Source organism: Mustela erminea, chromosome 16, assembly GCF_009829155.1.
Source record: "Mustela erminea isolate mMusErm1 chromosome 16, mMusErm1.Pri, whole genome shotgun sequence".
Lineage (NCBI taxonomy): Eukaryota > Metazoa > Chordata > Mammalia > Carnivora > Mustelidae > Mustela > Mustela erminea.
The window spans coordinates 60,711,631-60,729,495 of NC_045629.1; the positions used below are offsets into that span (position 1 = coordinate 60,711,631).

The 17,865-nt window shown below is 35.1% G+C and overlaps 1 long non-coding RNA gene across 1 annotated transcript; it reads left to right on the forward strand.

The window, feature by feature from the left end:
* The first annotated feature begins 2,984 nt into the window (after positions 1 to 2,984).
* Positions 2,985 to 11,167, forward strand: LOC116575403. The gene is made up of 4 exons (XR_004279756.1): positions 2,985 to 2,994; positions 4,119 to 4,123; positions 6,253 to 6,259; positions 11,067 to 11,167. It is a non-coding gene; the product is annotated as an uncharacterized LOC116575403 (long non-coding RNA).
* Positions 11,168 to 17,865: the final 6,698 nt, after the last annotated feature.

The following is a 17,865-nucleotide window of genomic DNA, read 5'->3' on the forward strand; positions in this document are numbered from 1 at the left end:
CGGAAAGCGCTCAGGGAACAAAAGCTCCTGAAAGCAAACCCGAGCGGATTACTCACCCGGCCCCAGGTAAGGGCGGTGTAATTCCGCCTGGGGCAAAGACACTTGAGAATCACTACACCAGGCCCCTCCCCCAGAAGATCAACAAGAAATCCAGCCGATACCAAGTTCACCTACCAAGAAGTGCGGTTTCAATACCAAGGAGAGCAGCAGAATTCCAGAGGAGGAGAAAGCAAAGCACGGAATTCATGGCTTTCTCCCTAGATTTTTTTTAGTCTTGCAGTTAATTTAATTTTTTTCTTTCTCACTTTTTGTTTTTTTTCTTGCCTTCTTGTAAAATTTTTTTTAACTTTTACATTTTTCTTTTTTAACGTTTTTAACTAATTTATCTAATATATATATTTTTTCTATTTTATATTTTTATTATTTGTTTTCTTTTTTTTAAATTCTTTTCTTTTCTTATTTTTTTTCTTTTTTCTTTTTTTTTCTTTCTTCCTTTTTGAACCTCTTTTTATCCCCTTTCTCCCCCCTCACGATTTAGGATCTCTTCTAATTTGGTTAAAGCATATTTTCCTGGGGTTGTTGCCACCCTTTTAGTATTTTACTTTCTCCTTCATATACTCTTATCTGGACAAAATGACAAGACGGAAAAATTCAACACAAAAAAAAAGAACAAGAGGCAATACCAAAGGCTAGGGACCTAATCAATACAGACATTGGTAATATGTCAGATCTAGAGTTCAGAATGACAATTCTCAAGGTTCTAGCCGGGCTCGAAAAAGGCATGGAAGATATTAGAGAAACCCTCTCGAGAGATATAAAAGTCCTTTCTGGAGAAATAAAAGAACTAAAATCTAACCAAGTAGAAATAAAAAAAGCTATTAATGAGGTGCAATCAAAAATGGAGGCTCTCACTGCTAGGATAAATGAGGCAGAAGAAAGAATTAGTGATATAGAAGACCAAATGATAGAGAATAAGGAAGCTGAGCAAAAGAGGGACAAACAGCTACTGGACCACGAGGGGAGAATTCGAGAGATAAATGACACCATAAGACGAAACAACATTAGAATAATTGGGATTCCAGAAGAAGAAGAAAGAGAGAGGGGAGCAGAAGGTATACTGGAGAGAATTATTGGGGAGAATTTCCCCAATATGGCAAAGGGAATGAGCATCAAAATTCAGGAGGTTCAGAGAATGCCCCTCAAAATCAATAAGAATAGGCCCACACCCCGTCACCTAATAGTAAAGTTTACAAGTCTCAGTGACAAAGAGAAAATCCTGAAAGCAGCCCGGGAAAAGAAGTCTGTAACATACAATGGTAAAAATATTAGATTGGCAGCTGACTTATCCACAGAGACCTGGCAGGCCAGAAAGAACTGGCATGATATTTTCAGAGCACGAAATGAGAAAAACATGCAGCCAAGAATACTATATCCAGCTAGGCTATCATTGAAAATAGAAGGAGAGATTAAAAGCTTCCAGGACAAACAAAAACTGAATGAATTTGCAAACACCAAACCAGCTCTACAGGAAATATTGAAAGGGGTCCTCTAAGCAAAGAGAGAGCCTACAAATGGTAGATCAGAAAGGAACAGAGACCATATACAGTAACAGTCACCTTACAGGCAATACAATGGCACTAAATTCATATCTCTCAATAGTTACCCTGAATGTGAATGGGCTAAATGCCCCTGTCAAAAGACACAGGGTATCAGAATGGATAAAAAAACAAACCCATCTATATGTTGCCTCCAAGAAACTCATTTTAAGCCCGAAGACGCCTCCAGATTTAAAGTGAGGGGGTGGAAAAGAATTTACCATGCTAATGGACATCAGAAGAAAGCAGGAGTGGCAATCCTTATATCAGATCAATTAGATTTTAAGCCAAAGACTATAATAAGAGATGAGGAAGGACACTATATCATACTCAAAGGGTCTGTCCAACAAGAAGATCTAACAACTTTAAATATCTATGCCCCCAACGTGGGAGCAGCCAACTATATAAACCAATTAATAACAAAATCAAAGAAACACATAAACAATAATACAATAATAGTAGGGGACTTTAACACTCCCCTCACTGAAATGGACAGATCATCCAAGCAAAAGATCAGCAAGGAAATAAAGGCCTTAAACGACACACTGGACCAGATGGACATCACAGATATATTCAGAACATTTCATCCCAAAGCAACAGAATACACATTCTTCTCTAGTGCGCATGGAACATTCTCCAGAATAGATCACATCCTCGGTCCTAAATCAGGATTCAACCGGTATCAAAAGATTGGGATCATTCCCTGCATATTTTCAGACCACAATGCTCTAAAGCTAGAACTCAACCACAAAAGGAAGTTTGAAAAGAACCCAAATACATGGAGACTAAACAGCATCCTTCTAAAGAATGAATGGGTCAACCGGGAAATCAAAGAAGAATTGAAAAAATCATGGAAACAAATGATAATGAAAATACAACGGTTCAAAATCTGTGGGACACAACAAAGGCAGTCCTGAGAGGAAAATATATAGCGGTACAAGCCTTTCTCAAGAAACAAGAAAGGTCTCAGGTACACAACCTAACCCTACACCTAAAGGAGCTGGAGAAAGAACAAGAAAGAAACCCTAAGCCCAGCAGGGGAAGAGAAATCATAAAGATCAGAGCAGAAATCAATGAAATAGAAACCAAAAAAAAAAACCAATAGAACAAATCAACGAAACTAGGAGCTGGTTCTTTGAAAGAATTAATAAAATTGATAAACCCCTGGCCCGACTTATCAAAAAGAAAAGAGAAAGGACCCAAATAAATAAAATCATGAATGAAAGAGGAGAGATCACAACTAACACCAAAGAAATATGGACTATTATAAGAACATACTATGAGCAACTCTACGCCAATAAATTTGAGAATCTGGAAGAAATGGATGCATTCCTAGAAACATATAAACTACCACAACTGAACCAGGAAGAAATAGAAAGCCTGAACAGACCCATAACCAGTAAGGAGATTGAAACAGTCATTAAAAATCTCCAAACAAACAAAAGCCCAGGGTCAGACGGCTTCCCGGGGGAATTCTACCAAACATTTAAAGAAGAATTAATTCCTATTCTCCTGAAACTGTTCCAAAAAATAGAAATGGAAGGAAAACTTCCAAACTCATTTTATGAGGCCAGCATCACCTTGATCCCCAAACCAGACAAGGATCCCATCAAAAAAGAGAGCTATAGACCAATATCCTTGATGAACACAGATGTGAAAATACTCAACAAAATACTAGCCAATAGGATTCAACAGTACATTAAAAGGATTATTCACCACGACCAAGTGGGATTTATTCCAGGGCTGCAAGGTTGGTTCAACATCCGCAAATCAGTCAATGTGATACAACACATCAATAAAAGAAAGAACAAGAACCATATGATACTCTCAATAGATGCTGAAAAAGCATTTGACAAAGTACAGCATCCCTTCCTGATCAAAACTCTTCAAAGCGTAGGGATAGAGGGCACATACCTCAATTCACCACTGCTATTCAACATAGTACTAGAGGTCCTAGCCTCAGCAATCAGACAACAAAAGGAAATTAAAGGCATCCAAATCAGCAAAGAAGAAGTCAAATTATCACTCTTCACAGATGATATGATACTGTATGTGGAAAACCCAAAAGACTCCACTCCAAAACTGCTAGAACTTATACAGGAATTCAGTAAAGTGTCAGGGTATAAAATCAATGCACAGAAATCAGTTGCATTTCTCTACACCAACAGCAAGACAGAAGAAAGAGAAATTAAGGAGTCAATCCCATTTACAATTGCACCCAAAACCATAAGATACCTAGGAATAAACCTAACCAAAGAGGCACAGAATCTATACTCAGAAAACTATAAAGTACTCATGAAAGAAATTGAGGAAGACACAAAAAATGGAAAAATGTTCCATGCTCCTGGATTGGAAGAATAAATATTGTGAAAATGTCTATGCTACCTAAAGCAATCTACACATTTAATGCAATTCCTATCAAAGTACCATCCATCTTTTTCAAAGAAATGGAACACATAATTCTAAAATTTATATGGAACCAGAAAAGACCTCGAATAGCCAAAGGGATATTGAAAAAGAAAGCCAACGTTGGTGGCATCACAATTCCAGACTTCAAGCTCTATTACAAAGCTGTCATCATCAAGACAGCATGGTACTGGCACAAAAACAGACACATAGATCAATGGAACAGAATAGAGAGCCCAGAAGTAGACCCTACAGTACAACTCTACAGTCAACTAATCTTCGACAAAGCAGGAAAGAATGTCCAATGGAAAAAAGACAGCCTCTTCTATAAATGGTGCTGGGAAAATTGGACAGCCACATGCAGAAAAATGAAATTGGACCATTTCCTTACACCACACACAAAAATAGACTCAAAATGGATGAAGGACCTCAATGTGCGAAAGGAATCCATCAAAATCCTTGAGGAGAACACAGGCAGCAACCTCTTCAACCTCAGCCGCAGCAACATCTTCCTAGGAACAACGCCAAAGGCAAGGGAAGCAAGGGCAAAAATGAACTACTGGGATTTCATCAAGATCAAAAGCTTTTGCACAGCAAAGGAAACAGTTAACAAAATCAAAAGACAACTGACAGAATGGGAGAAGATATTTGCAAACGACATATCAGATAAAGGACTAGTGTCCAGAATCTATAAAGAACTTAGCAAACTCAATGCCCAAAGAACAAATAATCCAATCAAGAAATGGGCAGAGGACATGAACAGACATTTCTGCAAAGAAGACATCCAGATGGCCAACAGACACATGAAAAAGTGCTCCATATCACTCGGCATCAGGGTAATACAAATCAAAACCACAATGAGATATCACCTCACACCAGTCAGAATGGCTAAAATAAACAAGTCAGGAAATGACAGATGCTGGCGAGGGTGCGGAGAAAGGGGAACCCTCCTACACTGTTGGTGGGAATGCAAGCTGGTGCAGCCACTCTGGAAAACAGCATGGAGGTTCCTCAAAATTTTGAAAATAGAACTGCCCTATGACCCAGCAATTGCACTATTGGGTATTTACCCTAAAGATACAAACGTAGTGATCCAAAGGGGCACGTGCACCCGAATGTTTATAGCAGCAATGTCCACAATAGTCAACCTATGGAAAGAACCTAAGTGTCCATCAACAGATGAATGGATCAAGAAGATGTGGTATATATACACAATGGAATACTATGCAGCCATCAAAAGAAATGAAATCTTGCCATTTGCGACAACATGGATTGAACTAGAGTGTATCATGCTTAGCGAAATAAGTCAAGCAGAGAAAGACAACTATCTCCCTGATATGAGGATGCAACATGGGGGCTTAAGTGGGTAGGAGAAGAATAAATGAAACAAGATGGGATTGGGAGGGACACAAACCATAAGTGACTCTTAATCTCACAAAACAAACTGAGGGTTGCTGGGGGGAGGGGGTTTGGGAGAAGGGGGTGGGATTATGGACATTGGGGAGGGTATGTGCTTTGGTGAGTGCTGTGAAGTGTGTAAACCTAGTGATTCACAGACCTGTACCCCTGGGGATAAAAATATATGTTTATAAAAAATAAAAAATTAAAAAACAAAACAAAACAAAACAGAAAAAAGAAAGTCACCTCTAGACAACCATAATGATTCACATTTCTAGATAACCTAAGGATTCATATTTGATTGGATAATTTATCAAGGGACTCAAATTATTTTCACAATTTTTAAGATTCTGTGAAATATCCCAATTTGGAATATACTTGGTAATGAATGGTATTATCATTTGCTAATAATCTTTAGCCTCTGTATAAAAACTCATCTACTGTTCAAGATGCTGTTTATATAATGGAGAACCAGTGAGGACTTTTTTGTGAAGCTTACCTTCTGTTGGGGTATGACGGAAAATAAACACAAATAAACAGGATAAAGATGTCATGAAGAGGAGATATGATTGAAAATGATCAGAAGAAAGCTATTTTGGATGCTCACTTAGCAAAGGTTTCTTTGTGAAGGTAGTGCTTTAGACAAAATAGATGAGAAGGCCACGTGACCATCAGTGTTCAGAAAAGAAAGCCACAAAAGTCTCAAATGTAATAAATCTGAAGAGTGTAAGATACCCAGAATGATCAATGAACAAGGGAAAAAATAATTAGAGAGAATTTTAAGAAAGAAGATAAGAAAGGAAACAAATCCTGTGAGGCCTTGCAGGTCAGGTCAAGACTTTGGCTTTTAAAGTCTCAGTGTCATGGAAAGTCACTGAAAGCCTTCAGAATGAGGAGTGTGAAATTATCTGATTTTTTTTTTTTTAGTTTTTTTTTTTAATTAAAATTCAATTAGCCAACATAGAATACATCATTAGTTTTAGATGCAGGGTTCAATGATTTATCAGTTGCATATAACACCCAGTGCTCATCATATCATGTGCCCTCCTTAATGCCCATCACCTGGCTACCCCATCCCACCCCACCCCCCTTCTGCAACCCTCAGTTTTTACAAGTGACTTTGCCAGCTCACTGGAGAATACATTATACTGAGGCAAGGGCTAACCTACTGAGTCATGTTGGGGGATTACTACCACAGTCAAGATGACAGAAGATGAGGACTAGAATTGTGTTTGTGGTAGTAAAAGTGGTGCGAAGTGGTCAGATCTGAAATATATTTTGGAGCTCGAATGGATGAGACTCTTGGCTAGCTTGCTGTGGAGTCTTAGAGCAAGAACAGATAGAGGAGGGGTTTGTTGATAGCGAAACTATAGCATCACTCTCCTTTACGCCCCCAAGGCTTCAGTGCAGAGTTAGTCTGACATCTGAGGACGGAACAATGTAACTTTCTAGCAATCTTTCACTATTTTTGTTCACATACCTGATGTTTCATTAAATTGGTATAATCGTTGTTCCAAAAAAAAAAAAAATATGCTTTGCACTTTGGTATTTCTTTTTCTTTCTAGTGTACTTCACTCTGACTAGAATCATCTTCATTTTTATCTGTGCCTCTCAAAACTCTTTTCATTCTTTAAGAAGTCAAACAAGAACTTGACTTATAAAAACTCTTAAATTATAACTAGTACAGTGTATCAGTTATTTGAACAATCCTGTCTTCTCATAACAACTCCAAAGCATGAGCATTGCTTTGCCTTTTTGTACCTTATATACTTTTATATTTTATACTTTATATATTTACTTTTTGATGACCACTTTATATGTATTAGATACTCAGAAAACGTAGGATAAGTAAAATAAAAACTTACAAACAGTTCAAAGTTACCCCCACTAATTTAGAAAACAAAACAAAATAAAACCAAAAAAAGCCCTGTGATTTTAAAATTTGCTTAAATAGTGCAGTTACTCATTTTATAAATAATGAGACAGAATTCCAAAAAAATTGTTTTTGTTTTTAATTTGGCCATTACTGAGGGAACCATCAGAAGAATTTTATTCTCAGCAGAGTCAGCCCACATGCGGGTTATATTTTAGTAGTAGAAAGGGCAAGCTGTAGAGGGGTAGGAAAACCTGGCTCCTATACCTAGAAAGCCAACTCTGAATGGTTATCCTAGTTTCTGAACTACCTGTAGGATTGTTTTTTGCAGCTTAATCACTGTTCAATTCTCTGTCTACTCCACCTCGTTTACCATAATCTCTTATATATATTATAACTAAGTTTTTCCCCAATAAACCTTCTGCAAATGAGTTTCTTCTGTCTGAGTCTCTTTTCCAGGGAACATGACCTCAGATAAAATAAGTCTAAATAAAATGAGAAGCCATCTTTTGGGGAAAATGCTTATCACAGATTAAAACATGCTGCTTTAAAACTTTGAATATGGAAAAAAAATATGTTGACTTAGACCAAATGATTCTAGAGCAGTATTTTGGTCAACTTTGTGTGTGTGTGTGTGTGTGTGTGTGTTTAGTATTTTTCAAAAATTATGCATACATAATTTGTCCTATTCTTTATGTCACAGAATTAGAAAATTCTACCTTAGATTTTGTTTTGGGGTTTTTTTTGGAGAGGTTGCTTTATTTTATTTTTTTTTTTAATTTAAACTCGATTAATTAACATATAATGTATTATTTGTCTCATGGTACAGGTTTGTGACTTATCAGTCTTATATAATACTCAGTGCTCATTATAACACATACTCTCCCCAATGTCTATCACCAGTTACCCCATCTAACTCAGATTTATATGGCATTATGGAAGGTAGCAAGCAAACATAAATGGATATTGATATTCTGGTAAAATATAGATGAAGATTTAGTTATTTTTAAGTAAACAAAGTAACAAGTAAGCAAAACTAGAAAAGTGGATGCTTCAAATAGTAGTGAAAAAGTTACTAATTCAAACTTTGGTTTGAATTAACATTTTTCTTTTTAAATTTGTCCAGTCATAGTCCTCAGTTTCTCTCTGTAGTAAATGAAGAAAACTCCCAAATATTGAAATTTAAGCTCTTGAATAATTTCATAAAATAGTTTGATTTTATGCTTAAAATTAAATGAACTTTCAGCAAAGAAGTGAAATGTTAAAACTACTCAAGATTCTAAATCTTTTCTTAAGATGTCTCACTTGAGCAAGACACTTAAAATACAGATATAGTCTTGACTCTCATCAGTATCAGAAAGAATATTTTTTTTTTATCACATCCCTCATCAAAATCTTATGTGAGTACATTTTTACTCAACAGCGGACAAGCTGAGTATTGATAAAGGAGAGTTGAAGTACCTACTTTTTTTTTCCTCATGAACCAGAGAAGATTTGCCTCAGTCTCAGTGCTTTAATCATATTCACAATTTTTACAGATCCTTCAAAATTGTTGATCACCTTCTATTCTCTCTGAATAAAATGGTCTTTGCATTAGCTTTCAGGAAAATTCCATTTCATCTTCTTTATAGTGAGTTATATAGTGGTGCTGTAACCTCTTTAGTGAATTAGTCAAAGTGATGGGAACTACAAAGTCCTCAAGTGCATGTTGCAACTTCTAATACTGTTACAATCATTCTTTAGAGTGACTTCTAAAACTATACATTATTTAGTGACTTTATAAATAAGTATAAGTATAATAAGGTATTTTTTAATTTTTTAATTTTTTTAATTTTTATTTTTTTATAAACATATTTTTATTTTTATCTTATTTATGTTATTATATGGAGTAACTTCTAAAATTATATATCCTTAGTGGAATTAAAAGATCTTAGTGAGTTCCTGAAAATGAGCTTGGAGGTATTTTTTAAAACACCTAAAAATATTTATTCTACTTGAACATAAATTCTATTAAAGAATTAAGTCAAAAGAGATATCAGACGTGAAAAGAAAGATTTATAAACAAGCATTGATTTAATAGGACTAAAATGGGGTTAAATAAAATATGTCAATGTGATAAAATATTCAACCATTAGCTATTTTATAGGAATAACCTATAATTACAGGAGATAAAGGTTATAAAACAGTTAAAAGGAAAGCCAGGATATAAAATTATGTATATTTATATGCAATATAGTCGAAATGGATATGTGTGTGAGAGAGAGAGAGCATACCTACACATGGGTATGTGTAGAGTTGCTGTTCTTTCCACTCTTATATAACATTTCAAAATGAAAATGGTTTACATTTATTATGTAAAACAGTAACACAAAAAGTTCTTCTACATCTAGTATATGTGCTGCCGAAGCGAGCACAAAGTTCTTCTACATCTAGAGAAAGACTTGCTGGTTTTAGATATATGGAAGATTGGAGGGGAACATTTGAAAACTGGGGAGTACAGGGTATGGGAATTGGAGAGTAAAACACTCTCTAAAATAAACACACTGAGAGTAAAACACTCTCTAAAATAAAACACACTGATACTGAAAGAGATAGCCAACAAAGAAGGTTATTATTTTTTTCTGGTTTTCATTTCTAAAGATCTATATAACAAACAAAGGGATTTAAAAACATTGTAGATTAACTTGTTTATTGTATATATAAACTCAAGTTACCTAAATTACGTTCAGACTTAGAGAAATTATTTGTACAATAAAACTAAAGTTTAATTAATGAACTAATGTTTGAGAATAAATAATTATTGTTGGTAAATTAAATGTGTTACAATGAAGTCTTAATTTTACTGACTAAAGGAGGTTGGGAAAACGCAGTTGTAAGCATTGGTTGAAGGTAGAAGAGTGGGGGGGAGCTGTTCTTTTTAGGAAAATGAGAGCAGGGTGATTAACTTTCAGCTAAGCATTCAGGATCAGAAGGATATGTGCTTGATGCTCTTTTTTCTTTTCTTGAGACTTTGACAAAATACAAGCAAAATGCAAGAGCACTGTATCAATCAGGGTTTCACCATATACATGTGATTGATTGCAAGGAATTGACTTAATCTTTGGCTAGCTACCTAAGCAGAAACTCTCAGGTAGGAGCTGAATCTTCAGTCCATTCACTCCACAAGCAGATTGTCTTCTTGATTAAGATAAGACTCTTAAGGTCCTCAATTGCCTGGATCAGGCCTATCCTAATCATGAAGGACTTGAAGTCAACTGATGGGCTTGTTAATCACTTCTGCAAAATACTTTCATGGCCACACCAAAATTAGTGTTTGATTAAATAACTGGGTACTAAAGTCTATCTAAGTGGATACATAAATCTGACCATCATAAGCACTGTGAAACATGAAATAGTGCATTTGAAAAGAAGAGTAGTAGAAAATGCTACATATTGACCTTCTCTGCTGAAAATACATAAATCAAAACATTTGGAGTATATTCAAACTTGGTGGAAAACTCACATTTCAATGTGATGAATTATGATTGTAAACTCTTATCTCTAATAAATTGGGGAGTCTGTCTTTCCCAAAACCATAACTTTCACATTTTTAATTTTTTTTAATTTTTAATTTGTTTTTTCTCCCAAGGTTTTATTTAAATTCTAGTTAGTTAACAAAAAGCACAACGTTAGTTTCAGATATAGAATTTAGTGATTCAAAACTTACCTACAATACTTACATAAAACATCATAAGTGCCCTTTTTAGTATCCACCACCCCACTTACCTCCAGCAACCTTCAGCTTGTCCTCAAAGTTGAGTCTGTTTTATGGGTTGCCTCTATTTTTTCCCCCTTTGTCCATCGTTTTGATTCTTAAATTCCACATATGAGTGAAATCATATGGTATTTGTTTTTCTCTGACTTATTTCAGTTAGTATAATATACTCTTGCTCCATCCATATCATTGCTAATGGCCAGATTTCATTCTTTTTTATGACTAATATTCTATTATGTATGTGTACACACACACACACGACATATACAACAACTACTTTATCCATTCATTAGTTAAGGGACATATGGGCTCTTTCCATAATTTGGCTATTGTTGATAATGCTGCTATAAACATTGGGGTAAATAAATATCACTTTTTACATGATCAATCATATGTAGTTAGTTTGTTTCTGAGTAGAAAAATCATTATGCTTGGAGAGAAAGACAACTAAACAACTAACAAAAGCTGGAGTCAACTGAAAGCATGATTACTTTAAAGGCTTTACAAAAGTCATGAATTCTACAGTTATTAGGAGAACTAAATCTATATATTCAATTTTTTTTCTAAATTTGAAGGAAAAATGGAATTGTTATTAACCCAATTACAAATTCCTGAATGACCAATTCTTTTACTTATTGCTATAAATCACAGCATGCAGCAGTAAATTTCTGGTCTATTTTAATATATCTTAAAATGATTGTATTCTATTCTTAATAACTAGAAATTTGAACTAAGCTTACACTGATATGGTAGGTAAAAAGTCTTTCATGGTTTTCTTTGCTTTGGATACCAGAGAGGTTTGTTTTTTGTTTTTGTTTTAAAGATTTTATTTATTTGAGAGAGAGAACGTGCAAGCAAGCATGTACTAGGAGTGAGGGAAAGAGGAAGAGGGAGAAGCAGACTCCTCTACTGAGCAGGGCGCCATACAAGGTGGGGTTTGATCCCCCATCCCAGGATCCTGGGATCATGACCTGAGCCCAAGACAGATGCTTAACTGGCTGAGCCACCCAAGTTCCCCCATACAAAAGAGTTCTTTGAGCATATATTTTTATGCTCAAATACCTTGTACTTAAATATGTTATGAAGTTACTGTAGTTTAGACTACTACTAACTCACCTCAAGAATATTTTTTTTACCTCAAGAATTAAAAAAATATATATTAAAATTTGACTGTTTTAACATGGTTATTGTTGCTAAGAAAAGTACTCCATTGGGATCTGCACACTCAGCACATGTCTCATTTTGTTAAAATTTACAGAGGCAACATCACAGTGTAACACTGACATGAACATAGTTCATCGATTTTAACTACTTTGGTAGCAGTATCTTGAAAATATATACATATAGTGTAATTTTTTTTTGTATATGTGGGTTTAAAAGTGGACTACATATTATAAATTTGAGATAAAATGCTCAGATGTATGTATAAATAAATATTCATTAATGTCCCAGGATTCCAAGTTTAAACTCCGAAAACATTAAACTGCAGATTCTGAAGTATATTACTAAGGTTGTAGGGGCAAGTACGCACAAACACACATAAATGTCGTATTTGTGTAACATTATACTCCTTGGGTGAAATTGAAGACAAACTTTTGCATTAATCAAAATAATTAAGTCTTAAAATGTAATCAGTTTTTTTATTTTATTTCCTCTCAGACTGTAGAAGACACCAGGTCAAATAATGTGAAAAATAATGAGTAGGATCTGTTAACGGAAATTCTGCAAGGAGCTAGCAGGATGAACTGGAATGTAGATGGTAGCAGAGTAACTAATTAGACAGCCATCTGGCACCATTTAGATCAGGGCAACAAGGCCTCCACCTCTTAATAGTCCTTTAAGGCATCATTCTCTTACTGCAGTATGCTAATTGATAGTCATGTGAAGGCCCTGAGTTAGAAGAGAAATGTTAAATTATGCTCTGCATACTCTGATTAAGATAATTAGCAAAATGCATTATAGGAAGATGTCAGACAAAATGGTTAATGTTTCTAAAAATTTCAATTAATTATAAAAGTGAGACTCTAAGTACAAAATGTTTTTTTTTTTAAAGAGAAATTTTCATCAGTAATATTACTACCTGCCCCCATCCTCCTTCTTTATTTATTTTGAAAAGTTCAAGAACTGACGAAATGCCACGCCCTATCAAATGGTGTTATTAGGGAGCATTGTAGAAGACACAACATTTTTCTTCCTTAATGTCTAGACTAGTGGGTGAGCCACCAAGGTAAAAAGAAAAAAAAAAGGCGGGGGGACAATATGACTGAAATTGCCCTTCTTATCTTTTTTTTTTTTATTTTTTTTATTTTTTATTTCCAGCATAACAGTATTCATTATTTTTGCATCACACCCCGTGCTCCATGCAATCCGTGCCCTCTATAATACCCACCACCTGGTACCCCAACCTCCCACCCCCCGTCCCTTCAAAACCCTCAGATTGTTTTTCAGAGTCCATAGTCTCTCATGGTTCACCTCCCCTTCCAATTTCCCCCAACTCCCTTCTCCACTCTAAGTCCCCATGTCGAACTCACTTTGGAAATTTGGCACAGCCCGCCAAGATTTATGTATTCTATTTACTGTGTGAGACCTACCTTCCTTCCTGCACACATGATTACTCAGAAAATCCCAGGTATCTCACGATTTTGCTATTTTCTGGTGTATTCATCTGTCAGTCACTGCTTCATTCTGATTTTTCCAGCTTCTCTGCTTTCTGCTGTTATTGATTCCCTAAGCAGGAGAGAAAATGTATTTTCTCCTTTTAGGATTGTTATTAGAACTTACAAAAAAAAATATTGAAGGAGTATCAGGAATTAAAATATGTGTTTTTCAGACACAAGAAAATTGGTCAGGCAATTACATATCCAATTAAGTAGAAAATTCTAAAATGTCTAAAATATCCAATCATTGTGAGGCAAAATGTGCTTCTTTCTATAAGATAGAGACTCTTTCTTTTTCCTTAAAGTCCTTTGGGGACTATTTATCTATGGCACTTGCCTGGCAGGCAGTTCTTTTGCTAGGCTGTGTGACTAACTTCCACATTCTCCCCTGAGGATTACACAGACAGGACGTTCCTATCTGATTGGCTTTCAGTGGTTTTAGTTGCTTTAAAATGACTTGTGACCAGTAAAGTATGGAGGTGGTCACTCCACAGGCTCTAAATCTTTGGAAGATTATTTTTAAAGCAAATCCCTTAGAACTGCTGTAGAATGAACCTTTTTTTTTTTTGAGTGATGGGAGAAAATAGCAGAGAAAACCATAAGGATCACCATTCTGATAAACGAATGAAATATAACTTATTCCCAATTTTGTTAAAGAAAAAGCTTTAATCCAAGAAATAATGTACTAAATATATTCATCCAGGATTGGAAAAACACAGGAATTCTAATACATGCATTATTTAGATATAATGTATGAATAACTCAGTTTTTACATCATACCCCTTTATTCCAAAGCTGTGGCTTTGGAAAATAGAGGGAAAAAATGAAGTATTTATTTGACCCCCATAGACAATTATTCTTACAACAAGATCTAATTTATTTTTCATATTTGTAAAATAGAATATTTTTGCTCAAATTGTTTTTACTTCAGAAACTTGGTACATCTTTCAATCTAGTTATATAGGAGGTATTTATCCACCCATCAATTATTAACCATTATGCCAAATAATTCTGGCAAAGCAATAGTGAACTAGAAACATAGGCCCCTGCCTCCGTGGTGCTTACCATTCAATATGGAACATTTATATGAAGCCATCTTTACCCTCCTGCAACTTGGAATTTTGGAGTTAGTATTCATACAGAAAATAGTTACAATGGCAATGAAAGGAATCTATAACAATGCATTAAAATAAGAGGGTAGAAGGTTTTATTTGTTTGTTTTTTTGTTTTAAGAAAGAGAGCTGGATGAGCCGGGGCTTTGGGGGTGGAGGCAGAAGGAGAGGAGGGAGAGAGAGGGGGTTAGATATATATTTTTTTTCCTCTAAAGATTCCATTTATTTGACAGACAGAGATCACAAGTAGGCAGAGAGGCAGGCAGAGAGAGAGAAAGAGAGGAGGAAGTAGGCTCCGTGCTGAGCAGAGAGCCCAATACGGGACTCAAACCCAGGACCCTGAGATTATGACCCGAGCCGAAGGCAGAGGCTTTAACCCTCTGAGCCACCCAGGCGCCCCAAGGGGGTTATATATTCTTAAGCACATATGAGTTCAAAATGGCCCCAACAAAATCAATAAGGATTCAGAGAAGAAAGAAGAAAGATCTGCATAGTGTATCATACATGGATAAGTGGAAAAGGGAGAGAGCATTTGATACAGGAAAAGCTCACAAGCTGGCAAAGAAAAACTAACAATATCAAGGAAAAGTTTGAAAGAAAATGATTAAGAATAAATTGTAAATGACCTACTCCAGCTTTCAGGAGTTTTAAACCAGTGCATCTTTCTTATCTTTTAAACTCACTAATCCCCCATGGGAATATTCTACTTGAGGCAATTCAAGCTAATGACAGAGAAAATACTTTAAACTTCATCTTTGCCCTCGACTTTTTCTGCATCTCTCACACTACCAGTCGGTAAAGGTTCAGCTCTCATTCTAAATATGGATTTACTACTATTGTTTTTATGTTGATATGATTCTTCATTGTGATCAGAGAAAAGGGAAATAAATTCAAGTTCATTTATGTAATACAGTTACTTTATTAAGAAAACAAAAGTAAATTATATATCAAGTGCAGAATGTTTACATCCTAGGATAATTGATCTATGTTTCTGAAGAGTAGTTGTTCAATGCAACTAGGCTCTGAGAAATAAACCCCTGCTTATTTTATGGTGGAACTAGGCAAAAGCACTTTACAATGCAGTCAAAACTGAAGTATTAACTAAAGTGTTTCTTGGAATATATTTGCTTTAATTCAGATTCTTTGTGTTGCAAGTAATAGGAAACAATTCAAATTTAATTGAGTAAAATCAGTGGGTTTTATTATAAGTTTTCATATACATTTCAAAGACAAGAGTAGCAGAAAAATGGCCAAGCATCAGAAAAGTTGATTAGTCAGAGTTTAGAAAGTTGATAGGACTTGCTGTCTCTGATTTCTGCTACATTCTTCTTTTTCCAGAGACCAGGTTTTTATACTCCTTGGTTCGTCTGGTAGAAAAATTTACTTCCTCTTTTCAGGAGTCTGGTAAACTGAGCTAGGAATGTCATGACCTCGACTCCCAATTGCTTACTTAAGAATAGACATTTATACGTCATGTTGGGTCAATAATCACATCTCGAACAACAAAATTAGCCTGGAAATAAGATGGCAATTACACAAATGCTGTTGAAGAGCATTCACCACATTCATTTTGCGTCCATGTAGATTTGTGTTAGTGTTGGGAGGGAGAAGGGAGAACAGTTTCTATGGCAGGAGTAATGGAGTGATAAAACAACTCAGCAGGGGTCCGATAAAACATTGTGTGTGGGTGTGTATCAAAGCCAAATTGATTACTTACGCCTTTGAAATATTGGATTGTACTTTTGAGTCTTAAAATGTTCTGGCTTAAATTATTGACTTTTTTTTTATGACTTTATGTCTTATCTCTTTATCACTGTTGTGCACCCTTGTGTTAAATACCATGTCTTGAATATTGTATTCTATCACCTCCACTCCAGTTTCTTGGGCTCAATAATTCACCTGCACAGTCTTACAAAACACTTACTTTTCAACACACACAGATATACATAGACACTACAGAGACACACAAAAATATTAATTACTTGTTTTTTCCATTGGTTTCTTTTTACCTGTTGGCGATTCCTGCTTAAGTATTTCTAATTCTACAAATCATATTCATATTTACTTTTTTGATGCATTCTTGTTGTCTCAGCTACATGATGACTCAATTTTAATGGCTCTTGTACATCTTTTTTTTTTTTTTTTAAAGATTTGATTTATTTATTTGACAGACAGATCACAAGTAGGTGGAGAGGCAGACAGAGAGAGAGAGAGAGGAGGAAGCAGCCTCCCCGCTGAGCAGAGAGCCTGATGCAGGGCTCGATCCCAGCATCCTGGGACCATGAACTGAGCCGAAGGCAGAGGCTTTAACCCACTGAGCCACCCAGGTGCCCCGGCTCTTGTACATCTTAAACTCATTACCATACCAAAGAACTGGATGAGCTTATCTTTGAACTGCTTGATGTTATCTTAATTTTCCTAAATGGAGACTATTATTATAATCTATAATCTTTGTATATAAAGTTTAGTAAAATTGCAAGATATATAAAAACTCAATGCTCTTAGTGGGAAATTAGTGTGTGTGTATTCTAATTTATATTTTTATTTTTATTCATTCTTTTGATAAACATATAATATATTATTAGCCCCAGGGGTATAGGTCTGTGAATGCTTTCTAAGAATATTTTGCTAGTTAATATCTTTTCTGGCACTCTTTGTGCCAGAAACATTTAATAAGTATAAAACATTTATTAAGTAACCATCTATAAAACATTTATTAAGTAACCATCACCACCCAACAATAGAATACACACTGAGAAAATGGTGAGTAAAATCTGACATGGCTTCACAGAACCTATTGTCCAGTGTAAAATAATGGCAGTAATCAGTTAATAAATAAATTAACAAACAAGTAAGTTGGATTTTAATAAAAGCTAAAACAGAAGAAATAAAGTAGTAACCTTTTTTCCTCAGAAGGAGAAGTTATTTCCTAATGTTCAATGGGCTTCTAAAAATATATAGAACACCAAATCATGTAGAAAATCATAAAACTATCAAAGGTTAGTTTTCACAAATCATATTTTACAATATGATATAAATATATAATATACTTTTTAATAATTATAAATTA